Here is a 13,193-nt window from a genome sequence, read left to right as displayed (position 1 = left end):
TTTCTTCATCAGTTGAACACTCTTTCGGCTGGCCAGGCTTCTGAGGTTTTCCTGCTGAATCACCTATCAACTGGTCAATCAGCTGTACTGCTCAAATGACGTAGCCAGTTGAACTGATTCATCTTGTGCGATCAGTTGGGTCTTCAGTTTTGCGATGTAAAAAACTCGCGAAAGATCCTAGATGCTGCACAACTAAGGTAGATCATTAGTAACACAATTAACAAGCTTTGTTATCATCAAAATCAAGATTGCGAACTTGAAAATTTCCAACATACTTCAACCGTGTCTCGCATGCAACCACTGTAGTTAATGCACCAGCTCATTTACGAGAAACTGTTTGTTCGAAGTATTAAATGCTACCTAAAAATTTAACTGCATGTACCACGTATAAAGAACTCGAAACTGATCTCTTCGTCAAAATTTCTTCAGTAGGGGCTCGTTCCATGCACGTAGTGTCAACTTGTGGGGACCCAGACGCTAATCATCTTCTTAATCGTCATTGGGATAATTGGATCAATTTAATTAATCTGGGTCTAATATTTTTTTTTAAAATGCGGAACGTAATGGAGTCAAACTCATATATATATATATATATATATATATATATATATATATATATATATATATATATATATATATATATATCAGTATAAATGTACAAGTCTTGCACAACATACATCAAACTCAAACTAGGGTTCAACTATTATGCATCAAGTGCTGAAACCCAAATCTATGTCAAAGTCCGTAGTCTCCACTCTATGTCAATCTCTTCTCTTCTCCTTGACCCTGATCCTGTCACATCTGTTGTCGTGCACACATACAAACACAACAACAACCGGATAACTCCAGTGAGAATAAATCCCAGTATAAAACATGTATACATGCAATGCATAAAGTCATATACAAAACATATCATCATTCAATAACATGAATGTTACTCTATAACACATTAGTGAATACAGATAAAACTGTAAATAAAAACATGAATCGATATAAATCTGTAAATCAACTAATGACTCGTCATCTCAGACTCAACTCATCTCTAATCTAGGGATCCCGGTTCCTGGACATTAACACATATATCGAATCTCAGCGATAGGAGTCGATCCGCCCCTAAGCAATATCGATATAAGTCAATAATCCAGTGTCTTGGCATATTCGCCACAGACTTGTCATATCCGCCAAAGCTATCCTATGACAATGTGCAATGGGCCAATGACCACTCTATCACTGTCTGGCCCTTCTGTCAATGACTTTCGCTCAATAGCTATCGGCTATTCTCTACTTTCTATAAATCAATAGATTAATCATATCAATGTCAAACAATTGCAATAAAATAAAGTATGTGGTTTTAGGGAAACTAGAGTCCAATCTGACTCAAGTTAATCTCCCGGTTAACATCGACTTATACCTTTCTTTCGTAGTCTCGGTCTGAAAATTGGAAGTTCTGAATTCAAGAATGTCTCTGTCAATCTGAAATGACATATCGAGAATAATAATATCAACATTCCATTCCCAATTCAATACTGAATCTGATCAATTTGAATCTAATTCAAAATCAACGGCATAACGGCACAATCCCGATATCCCCGTCAATACAATATCAACAGATATCAATTACAAATCATAACCCATATCCGCTACAATATGTAATCAATCAATAATCCTAATATGTTCAATTTCAATTGATAAAATCAGAAAATCATAACAATTCCAAAATCAACTTGTTCTTCGATCTGACGTCGATTCTACGATGTCTAGTATTCCCAGAACACATAATAATGATCAAATAATAATTCCTCCAATATCATAATTTCAAATCATGAAGGAACATAATAAAACTTACATCTCTTTGAAGTTCTTGACGAGAGGATCACAGAACTGTGTTCGGATCGAAGTTCTGATAACCGGATCTTGTAGAATCGAATTCTAGGCTTTGGAAGGAAATCTTGGAGAAATTCCCGTAAATGGTGAAGGAAATGAAACTTTATTTATATCAAATGCATGAAAAGTGTCCCACTCAAGTCATAATTGCACTTTAGCCCCTGAAATCTTCACTATTTGCAATTTGGTCCTCACAACTCTTTTAATTCAATTTCAATCCTATGGCATTGTAAAACCATGGAATATGACTCAAAATTCCAAAATTCATAAATTAAATAATCTCGGATTAAAACTATAAAATCTCGGGCCTTATAATTCTCCCCTTCTGAGACATGATTTCGTCATCGAAATCACAGGCAATCAAATCATATCAGATAAGAAGATATAACAGAAGCTAAAATAAAAGACTCACATCAGCGAAATAACTCTGGGAATTCCTGTCTCATATCTGATTCAGTTCCCCATGTAGCTTCCTCAATGCCATGACGAGTCCACTAGACTTTCACAAGAGGAATAATCTTCGTTCTGAGTTGATTTTCTTTACGATCAATAATCTGGATTGGTTTCTCGATGTAACTCAGAGATTCATCAAGTTCTGCATCGTCTGGCTGAATAATGTGAGAATCATCATGGAGATACTTCCGCAGCATAGATACATGAAAGACATCGTGTATTCCAGATAGAGAAGGCGGTAATGCGAGTCGATAGGCACGATCTCCTATCTTCTCGAGAATCTCGTATGGCCCAATATATCGTGGAGACAGCTTCCCTTTCTTGCCAAATCTGACAACTCCTCTGAAAGGTGAAATCTTTAAAACTACTCGATCTCCTGCCTCAAATACCAACGATCTACGTCGAACATTGGCATATTTGGCTTGTCTGTCTTGAGTTGTCTTCATTATCTTCTGAATCAGCTTCACTTTTTCTGTCATATCTCTAATCATATCAGGTCCAAACTCAGGTACCTCAGAGATATCATCCCAATACAGAGGGGATCTGCACTTCTTACTGTACAATGCTTCAAACGGTGTCATCTCAATATTCGTTTGATAGTTGTTGTTGTATGAAAACTCACAAAGTGGCAATGCATCTTGCCAACTAGTGCTAAAATCAAGCACTACAGCTCTCAGCATATCTTCCAATGTCTGGATAGTCCGCTCTGACTGTCCGTCGGTCTGTGGATGATACGCTGTACTCAGATGTAGCTTCGTACCTAGAGCCTGCTACAAACTCTGCCAAAAGTGAGAAGTAAACCGAGGATCACGGTCTGATACAATCGACTTCGGCACCCCGTGCAATCTGACCACTTCTCTGACATAAATCTCTGCTATCTGGTCATATCTGTACGTCATCTGATACGGAATAAAGCATGCTGATTTGGTCAATCTGTAAATCACGACCCAAATCACATCACAACCTCTGGAGGATCTCAGTAACTGTGTCACAAAATCCATGGAAATGTGATCCCATTTCCATTCAGGAATCGACAAACTCTGTAATAGTCCTCCGGGTTTCTTTCTTTCCGCTCTCACCTGTTGGCAATTCAGACATTTGGAAACAAAATCTGCAATATCAGTCTTCATCTGTTTCCACCAAAGCTGTCCTTTCAAATCATTATACATTTTTCTGCCACCATGATGAATACTGAATCGACTGTTATGCGCTTATGTCAATATCTGATGTATCAAATCGGACACATCTGGCACAACAATACGACTATTCACATACAGTACATCATCACGTACCTGATACTCTGATCGATGACCTGATCTGACCATCTCAATCAATTTCTGCACTTTCTGATCAATTTTTTGAGTCGCTTTAATTCTCAAAATCAGCTCTGGTTCAGCTTGAATAGCATACAATCGCAATGGTCTACAATCTGTCTCAAAGACCAATCCAGACAAACAACAATCTTCAATCAAATTTGAAACACCCATAGTCGATAAGGATAAAGAACATATCTTTCGACTCAGTGCATCAGCTGCTGTATTGGACTTTCCTGGATAATACTTGATTTCACAATCAAAGTCTTTCAGTAAATCAAGCCATCTTCGCTGCCTCATATTCAGCTCTAACTGTGAAAACATATATTTCAAGCTTTTATGATCAGAATAGATTTCAAATTTCTCACCGTAGAGGTAGTGTCGCATATCTTCAATGCAAAGACGATGGCTGTCAATTCAAGGTCATGAATTGGATAACGAGTCTCATGGGGCTTCAGTTGTCTTGAGGCATAAGCGATAACATGCCCTCGTTGCATCAAAACACAACCCAATCCTCGGTGAGATGCATCGCAATAAACAACAAAGCCACCAGTACCTGAGGGGATAGTCAGTATCGGTGCACTGGTTAATTTCTTCTTTAATTCAAGAAAACTGGACTCACAGTCTTCAGACCAAATAAATGGTGCATTCATTTGTGTCAACTGAGTAATTGGCTTAGCAATACTCAAAAATCTTTAATAAAACGTCGATAGTACCCTGCCAAACCCATGAAACTTCGAATCTCGGGTATTGATGTCGGTCTTGGCCGAGAAATCACGGCTTCAACTTTACTGGGATCAACCGAAATACCGTGTCCGGATATAATGTGACCCAAGAATACAACCTGTCTCAGCCAAAACTCACATTTCGACAGTTTAGCATATAATTTCTCAGCCCTCAAAATTCTCAAAACAGTTCTCAGATGTTCTGCATGTTCCATCATACTCTTAGAATAAATCAAAATATTTTCGATGAAAATAATCACTGAAATCATCGAGATATTTCTGAAAGACACGGTTCATCAACCCCATAAATACAGCCGGTGCATTCGTCAAACCAAACGGCATGACAATAAATTCATAATGTCCATAACTGGTTTTGAATGGTGTTTTCGAGACATCAGAATCCCTGACCCTCAGCTGATGGTATCCAGATCTCAGATCGATCTTGGAATATACCGAAGAACCCTGCAACTGGTCAAACAAATCATCTATACGAGGCCAAGGATATTTATTCTTTACCGTTGCTTTGTTCAGTTGCCGGTAGTCGATACAAAGTCTCATCAAACCATCTTTCTTTATTACGAACAGTACTGGAGTACCCCAAGGAGAAACACTCGGTCTGATGTATCCTTGGCCAGTAGATCCTCCAACTGTTCTTTCAGCTCTTTCAGTTCTATCGGTGCCATTCTGTACGGAGCCCTAGATATCGGAACTGTACCTGACATCAACTCAATGCTGAAGTCGATCTCTCTAATCGGAGGCAATCCCGGAATCTCATCTGGGAAGACATCAGCAAACTCACACACCACTGGCAAGTCCGTCAATGATGGACTCGATTTCAGTAAATCAACTGAATAAACAAGGAATCCATCCGCTCTTTTCTGCAATAATCGAGTCATATTCATAGCAGATATCAAAGGAATTCTAGCTCGAGAACCCTTACCATAAAATTTCCACTCATCAGCCATCTCTGGTCTGAATCTCACAATCTTGTGGAAACAATCAACAGTAGCTCTGTACTTGGTTAACATATCGATTCCGATAATACGATCAAAATCAGATAACCCAAGCACAATACAGTCTAACTCAATCTCATGCCCGTCAAACTGCAGTATACAATGTTTCACAGACTTCACTGATATCAAACATGTCCCTAACGGAGAAGAGACAGACACTACCGCAGACAATGACTCAATAGGCAAGGCATGACTCGATGCAAATCGCTCAGATATAAATGTATGTGATGCACCAGTATCTATCAATACATATGCAGGATAACCAGAAATAAAACAGTTACCTGCCACAACATCATCCGGAGCGTCCTGGGCCTGCTCCTCAGTCAAAGCGAACAGTCTAGCCTGCTGTCTAGGAGGCTGGCTAACTTTCTGGCTTCCTGCTGGCCTCTGCTGTGACTGAGCTGGTGCCGGCTGGAAAGAGTGAACTGTAGATGGTCGTCTACCAGTCTGAGCTACTGATCCCGATGACTCGGCACCCTGTGACCTCTGAGTATCTCTCTGGGGACAAACTCGAGCAAAATGTCCCTGCTGTCTGCAGATACGGCAACTGCCAAACACTCCTCAGCACTACTCTGTGGCATGCTTCCCTCCACAAATGCTGCAATAGGGTCCTGTATAACTTTGGCCCTGACCAGTCTGTCTCGAGCCACTCGAACTGGATGAACTGCTTCCAGATCTTTTAAACTGCTTCCCTCTAGCTTTCAGGAATTCTTTCTTTCCACTGCCACTGCCACTCTCAAATCGGGGAGATGGTTGAGGCATCTGTGGTCTTGGTGCTGGAGGCACAAACGAAGCTCCTCTCTGTATCATCAGACCGGCTTCGGCTCCCTTGGCTCTGTTCAAGGCATCAGTGAAATTGTTCGGTCTCCCGGTATTCACCAAGGTAAAGATCTCAGGATTCAGGCCATTAATAAACTGATCAGCCACAGCTTCGTCGTTCTCGGCCACATGTGGAGCAAATCGGAGTAGTGTAGAGAACTTGGCCACATATTCCTCAATAATTAGCTGACCCTGTCTCAAATTGGCAAACTCGGCCCCTTTGTCTTTCTTGTACGACATTGGAAATAATCTCTGATAGAATTCAGTTCTAAACACATTCCAGGTAATAACAGTACCTCGATGCTCCAAGGCCCGCTTGGTTGTAATCCACCAGTTCTTTGCCACATCGTGCAACTGGTGTCCTATCAGTTTCACTCTCCGCTCATCAGTGTAGTCCAAGGACTCGAACAACATCTCAATATCGTCTAACCAACTCTCATAATCAAGGGAAGTCTCCGTACCCTTCAGATTCGATGGATGGAATGACTGAAATCTCTTCAGCAATGTCTCCATGGGTGTTGCTGTCACATCCATTGGAGGATTCGAAGTGCTACCCTGTTCTGGTATTCTTCGAGGAGGTATATCTGAATATTAAAAGGGTTAGAAATCACATAACAAATATGTCTCAGCCCCTTTCTGATCATCTTACCTCTGATCAAGAATCGGTTCTGATCCATTCCAATAATACACATCACCATATCAGAATCAGATAATCAGGCAAATATGTATTAAAGCAGTAGCACATGCTAGCAATCAGATTAGGAAAGAAAACTCAATCTACCCCGCTCACTAGCTCTTATCTCAATCTAAAGGATCTATCGCTATGATACCACCTGTTGTGGGGACCCAGACGCTAACCATCTTCTTAATCATCATTGGGATAATTGGATCAATTTAATTAATCTGGGTACTAAATTTTTTTTTTAAAATGCGGAACGTAATGGAGTCAAACTCATAAAACTCAAACTAGGGTTCAACTATCATACATCAAGTTCTGAAACCCAAATCTATGTCAAAGTCCGTAATCTCCACTCTATGTCAATCTCTTCTCATCTCCTTGACCCTGATCCTGTCACACCTGTTGTCGTGCACACATACAAACACAACAACAGCCAGATAACTCCAGTGAGAATAAATCCCAGTATAAAACATGTATACATGCAATGCATAAAGTCATATACAAAACATATCATCATTCAATAACATGAATGTTACTCTATAACACACTAGTGAATACAGATAAAACTGTAAATAAAAACATGAATCGATATAAATCTGTAAATCAACTAATGACTCGTCATCTCAGACTCAACTCATCTCTAATCTAGGGATCCCGGTTCCTGGACATTAACACATATATCGAATCTCAGCGATAGGAGTCGATCCGCCCCTAAGCAATATCGATATAAGTCAATAATTCAGTGTCTTGGCATATCCGCCAAAGCTATCCTATCACAATGTGCAATGGGCCAATGACCACTCTATCACTGTCTGGCCCTTCTGTCAATGACTCTCGCTCAATAACTATCGGTTATTCTCTACTTTATAAATCAATAGATTAATCATATCAATGTCAAACAATTTCAATAAAATAAAGTATGTGGTTTTAGGGAAACTAGAGTCCAATCTGACTCAAGTTAATCTCCCGGTTAACATCGACTTATACCTTTCTTTCGTAGTCTCGGTCTGAAAATTGGAAGTTCTGAATTCAAGACTGTCTCTGTCAATCTGAAATGACATATCGAGAATAATAATATCAACATTCCATTCCCAATTCAATACTGAATCCGATCAATTTGAATCTAATTCAAAATCAATGGCATAACGGCACAATCCCGATATCTCCATCAATACAATATCAACAGATATCAATTACAAATCATAACACATATCCGCTACAATCTTTAATCAATCAATAATACAAATCTGTTCAATTTCAATCGATAAAATCAGAAAATCATAAAAATTCCAAAATCAACTTGTTCTTCGATCTGACTTCGATTCTACGATGTCTAGTATTCCCAGAACACATAATAATGATCAAATAATAATTCCTCCGATATCAAAATTTCAAATCATGAAGGAACATAATAAAACTTACATCTCTTTGAAGTTCTTGACGAGAGGATCACAGAACTGTGTTCGGATCGAAGTTCTGATAACCGGATCTTGTAGAATCAAATTCTAGGCTTTGGAAGTAAATCTAGGAGAAATTCTATGAAGCTCTTGGTTCTTCCCGTAAATGGTGAAGGAAATGAAACTTTATTTATATCAAATGCATGACAAGTGTCCCACTCAAGTCATAATTTCACTTTAGCCCCTGAAATCTTCACTATTTGCAATTTGGTCCTCACAACTCTTTTTAATTCAATTTCAATCCTATGGAATTGTAAAACCATGGAATATGACTCAAAATTCTGAAATTCATAAATTAAAGAATCTCAGATTAAAACGATAAAATCTCGGGCCTTGCACAACTCAAGGATGAACACCTCACAGGCTCGTGCAAAGATAACAAGTGTTTCAGCTGAGATCATTCTAACATCTTCATCGGCTTTCATTATCTTCTTGATTCTAGCCAGCGGCAGGCTATGGTTCTTAAAGTCGGTTAGCAGATCAATGTCTTCATATTAGCTAGCCCAAAAATGATAGGATCGATTAGGGGGGGTAATCGTTGAGCTACAATAGCTCGATTCTTGAAATATTGAACACCGATGAATTAAATCGAGTTTGGTGTTCAAACCAAGCGGAAAATACTCGAAATAATCCTTCGTAGAAACTGAATAAATATTTTGTAAACCATTTAAAATATACGCACGTTGAATGAGTTAAAATATTCAGTTGAAGCATTTTATCAAACACTTGGTGTACAATATTTTGGTATTTGAAAAACACATAAAATGCTTCAACAATGCATCTTTAAAACTATGGAAATCATAAGTAAATGCAATAAATAAATAGACACGAATTTGTTTATAGATGTTCGGAGATTTCAAACACTCCTACGTCACCCCTTCTTCCCCTTGGGAAGGATCCACTAGAAGACTTTGATTTATACAACTCATTGTACAAACCCATTCAGCTAGGACTTACCCACTGCCTAAAACTGAACTCCTAGCACTCAAGATTGTAGGCAGCACCTCACAATCAGCATATTGTTTAATGTCTCATATGCAAAGACTACAAACACAATGTTTTACGTCTTTGTGTAAAGACTCACTCAACTAAACTTTTCAGCTCAAACTCTCTGTATATGTGTGAGTGATTGTGTGTGAGGAATTTATCAGTTACAGTGTACATCTCAAATGTTTCCTCACACAAGGGCTTGTGCTCTCAACTAGCTGATATATTCATGCTAAGTGCCCATGCTTTGAATCCACTTCCAAAGCTCTTGTTTGATCTTCAAGATGTTGTATTTATAAGCTCCAACACTGATATATATGTTAGACACAAGAATATGACCGTTGGGAATGTTTCTGTACTGTTTCAGGAAGTGCAACGGTCAAATTCGTCTTGCTGGAAAATTTCCCGACTGGTCAACTCTGGTCAACTCAACTGGTCAATCAGTTCAACTGGTTCAGCTGGTCTGGTTCAGTTCAACTGGTTCAGTTGGTTGGTCAACTGGTCAGCAGCTGGTTCAGTTTCAGCTGGTGTGCTGAAATCAGTCTAGCTGATTTCAGTTTGTGCAGAATCAGTAGCTTCATCGTCATTTATCAGCATCGTAAGCTTCGATTCAGACTTTGACTTATAAGAATGATTTGTAGATCTTTGTCTTATCTTTCCAACGCATACTGAATCGCTTCGTTTCGATAACCGAGCTGAGAGATATGACCAAAATACCACAGCTGCTCAAAGCCAATTGATTGCTGTTTTCGTGCAGTCAGTTCGTCACTTCAGCGATCAGTTAGCCCTTGATAACATTCGATTTTGCCCAACTGACGTAAAATATGACTTGTTCCAAATTGAGTTTTCTGATCAGTCTAGATGGCGGATTGTCGTTTGGATCATCCAGCTGAGAGATATCATCAAAATTTTGGAATTGCTGCTGCTGCTGCTTCTAATGATGTATATGATGGTAGGCAAGAAGATGATGTGCCATCTGAGCTGGAGAGGCAGAAAGACCACCAGCTTGGGACGATTGAATCGATCCAACCGGTGCTGGAGAAGAGGTTCCAGCCATTTGGTGGGTCGGATATGACATCATGCCATTTGGCATCTGAGCAGAGCTACCCACCAACCTAATACCCGGCTACTGTCCATTTCCTTTCTGCTCCATTACAAATTATAATCTTCGGAAACCCTTTACTCTTCAAACTCCCTAAAATCAACAGTAACACATGATAAGCACGACATTCCAAATTTTTAAAAACTTAAGAATTGAATTTCTGATTGATGGCCTTTATAATCAAGGTTCGGCATCACTATACCTTCAGCAACACAGGACACGGGTGTTTCCAATATTGAATATTCAAGATTAACCACAGAATAATTTTAAATGCTATCAAGAGACAAAGCATGAAAAGTGCTTGAAACAAAGACAATGCCCCTGAAGCACATAAATACGATAAAAACCATCATGTGCTATCAAGAGACAAAGCATGAAAAGTGCTTGAAACAAAGACAATGCCCCTGAAGCACAGAAATACGATAAAAACCAACATGAACCCTCAACATGATAAAACATTATAAAACTGCAAGACATGGATAAACAGTGTACTTCCGTGCTGAATAACTTTTAAACCAAACGAAAAATTTGCTTGTGATGGAATCCAAATGTAGTGCCAAATCGTAATAGGAAAATGGAAACTAAACAGTTCTTTAAGGAATCTCATATTTTCAATGATAGAATCTATGGTTATGTTTATGTATCCTATCTCATATACATTGGCAAATTCAAATGGGTAAAATAAGGTATAATTATAAACATATACGCACACCCCCTCAAGAAAATATACACATCTCTACGACCAAGGAAAAGATGAAGAATAATACAGTGTTATGATTTGCAAACCTATGGAACATGCTCGCTTTTCTATAAAACTAGAATGTAAAGAACAAGAGACCTCAACATTTCTAAATGTCAATTTGCATCTCATGCTTCACAAAAAATTATGTATTATAGAACTTAAATCAAAGAAAAACTTACCACAAAGTTCACAAGGCCAGGCCAATGATGTTTCCGTAAATTCTCACTCCAAAGACAGATTGCTTCAAAGCTTCAAAATGGAAGCAATGGATGGGAATAGAACTAAAGGTTACCCATTTTATCCTTAATTTCCGAAACAAACTAACATACGAGTCATTTCATAATGCAGTCATGTCACTAAGAATACTTCAACTGTGTCTCGCACGCAACCACAGAAGTTAACTGTTAATGCACGAGCTCATTTACGAGAAACTGTTATGCTACCTAACATTTAACAGCACATGCCACGTATAAAGCACTCAAAACTGATCTCTTCGTCAAAATTTCCTCAAGGACCACCAAAACAAATTTATTTTCTACAAGTAGGACAATTATTTGGAAACAACTATAAAAAAAGCACAAAAATTGAAACTATAGTCAACCAAGTGCAAGAATAAAAAGGAGGAACTCTATCCCCAGGAACTAATCATGACAAAAAAGGGTAGATATTATGCCCCAGTTCCAATCCTGTGCAAACCACAATTGTAGAAAACTGGTCAAACATTTAGCTGCACGTTCCGATTTAAGAAAACTAGTTAAAATGGAATCAAATATGTGCATCTAAGTTTCAATTATCAAGTTAAGGAATCATACCTTATACCTATTGATACTAATAATTTCCCCCAGGTGTAAAGAATTACGACTCCTCGCTATCTTGCAGAAATTAAAACTCATCTCCATGCTCCATTTCTCTTCTAGCATATAAATAATCATACCAAAAATTCAATTCACTGTATTTTGCAAGCATGTATAGGTACGTACTATCATAGAAAAATAACTTACAACGGATAAACCAAAAAAAATTAAAGGAAAAACCCAACAAATACAAATACAGAAACAAACATGGTTGAGCAAAAAATTAAAATCAAATCTGTACTATTAGAAAACATAAAGCGATTGTACATAATAGTCTCCATTGATTTAAGCTCAAGTCTTCAGACTAGTACAAAGAATGGAAAGAAAGAGAAGTGTTCAATATCTATTACAGTAACCACTTGTAACTATTTATATGTGTCCATGTGTGAGTGTGTGTCAATAGAAGGATAGAGAACGTGTTTCCCACTAACGCTTTTAATACGCCCCCTCAAGATGGAGTGTGAATGTTGTGAACACCCATCTTGGTAAGCAGCATGTGAAATCGAGACAACAATAGAGAATTAGTGTAGAGCCCGTTTAATCAGACTACGTATAAGCTATGCATAATTTCTAGTATTTAAATCAAAATGATTTTTATGCATGAAAACTTAAATTCCTTTATTTAAATTTAATTATTTTATTCAGTAGTTTAATGGTTATCCTTTCAGTTAATTAAGTGAGGCCGGACTGGAGTTGGGGTTTTGAGATAAAATTTAATATTTAGAAAACATTGCTAGAATTTATTTAATATAAATAATAAGTTAATTTAATGTAAAAGAATGTTTAAAGAAAGTTTAAGAATTTAATTAATTAATTAGAAGATAAGTATTAAATAAATTCTTTTAGGTTCAATAATTAATTTAAAAGCCTAAATTAAAATATGTGACAAATTGAGATAAGTTAATCTAGGCTTATTTTAATTAAGAAATTTCAACTTAACATGTTAGCAATTTAATTTAAAGATTTAGCCATGCATGCAAGATAATGTTATTCCTTAATTAATTTATTAATTCACTAAAATATTTAATGGGTGGATAAAACTCTAAAGAGTTAAAATACAAGATTTAAGAAATAATTTCCCTCCATCTTAATAAGCATAAAATTTGGCCACTACACTTATGAGATTTAATTATTTGTCAACTCTCCATTTTTGTTATCTTTTCTT

The 13,193-nt window shown here is 37.7% G+C and overlaps 1 pseudogene; it reads right to left on the bottom strand.

Moving 5' to 3' along the window:
• Positions 1-422, bottom strand: part of LOC140811164 (nuclear transcription factor Y subunit C-3-like) — a 50,794-nt pseudogene extending 50,372 nt beyond the window's left edge.
• Between the last annotated feature and the right edge of the window lie 12,771 nt (positions 423-13,193).

Source organism: Primulina eburnea, chromosome 14 (assembly GCF_022965805.1).
Source record: "Primulina eburnea isolate SZY01 chromosome 14, ASM2296580v1, whole genome shotgun sequence".
Lineage (NCBI taxonomy): Eukaryota > Viridiplantae > Streptophyta > Magnoliopsida > Lamiales > Gesneriaceae > Primulina > Primulina eburnea.
The sequence above is the reverse complement of the archived record's forward strand: the minus strand, read 5'-3'. Positions and strand labels throughout refer to the sequence as shown.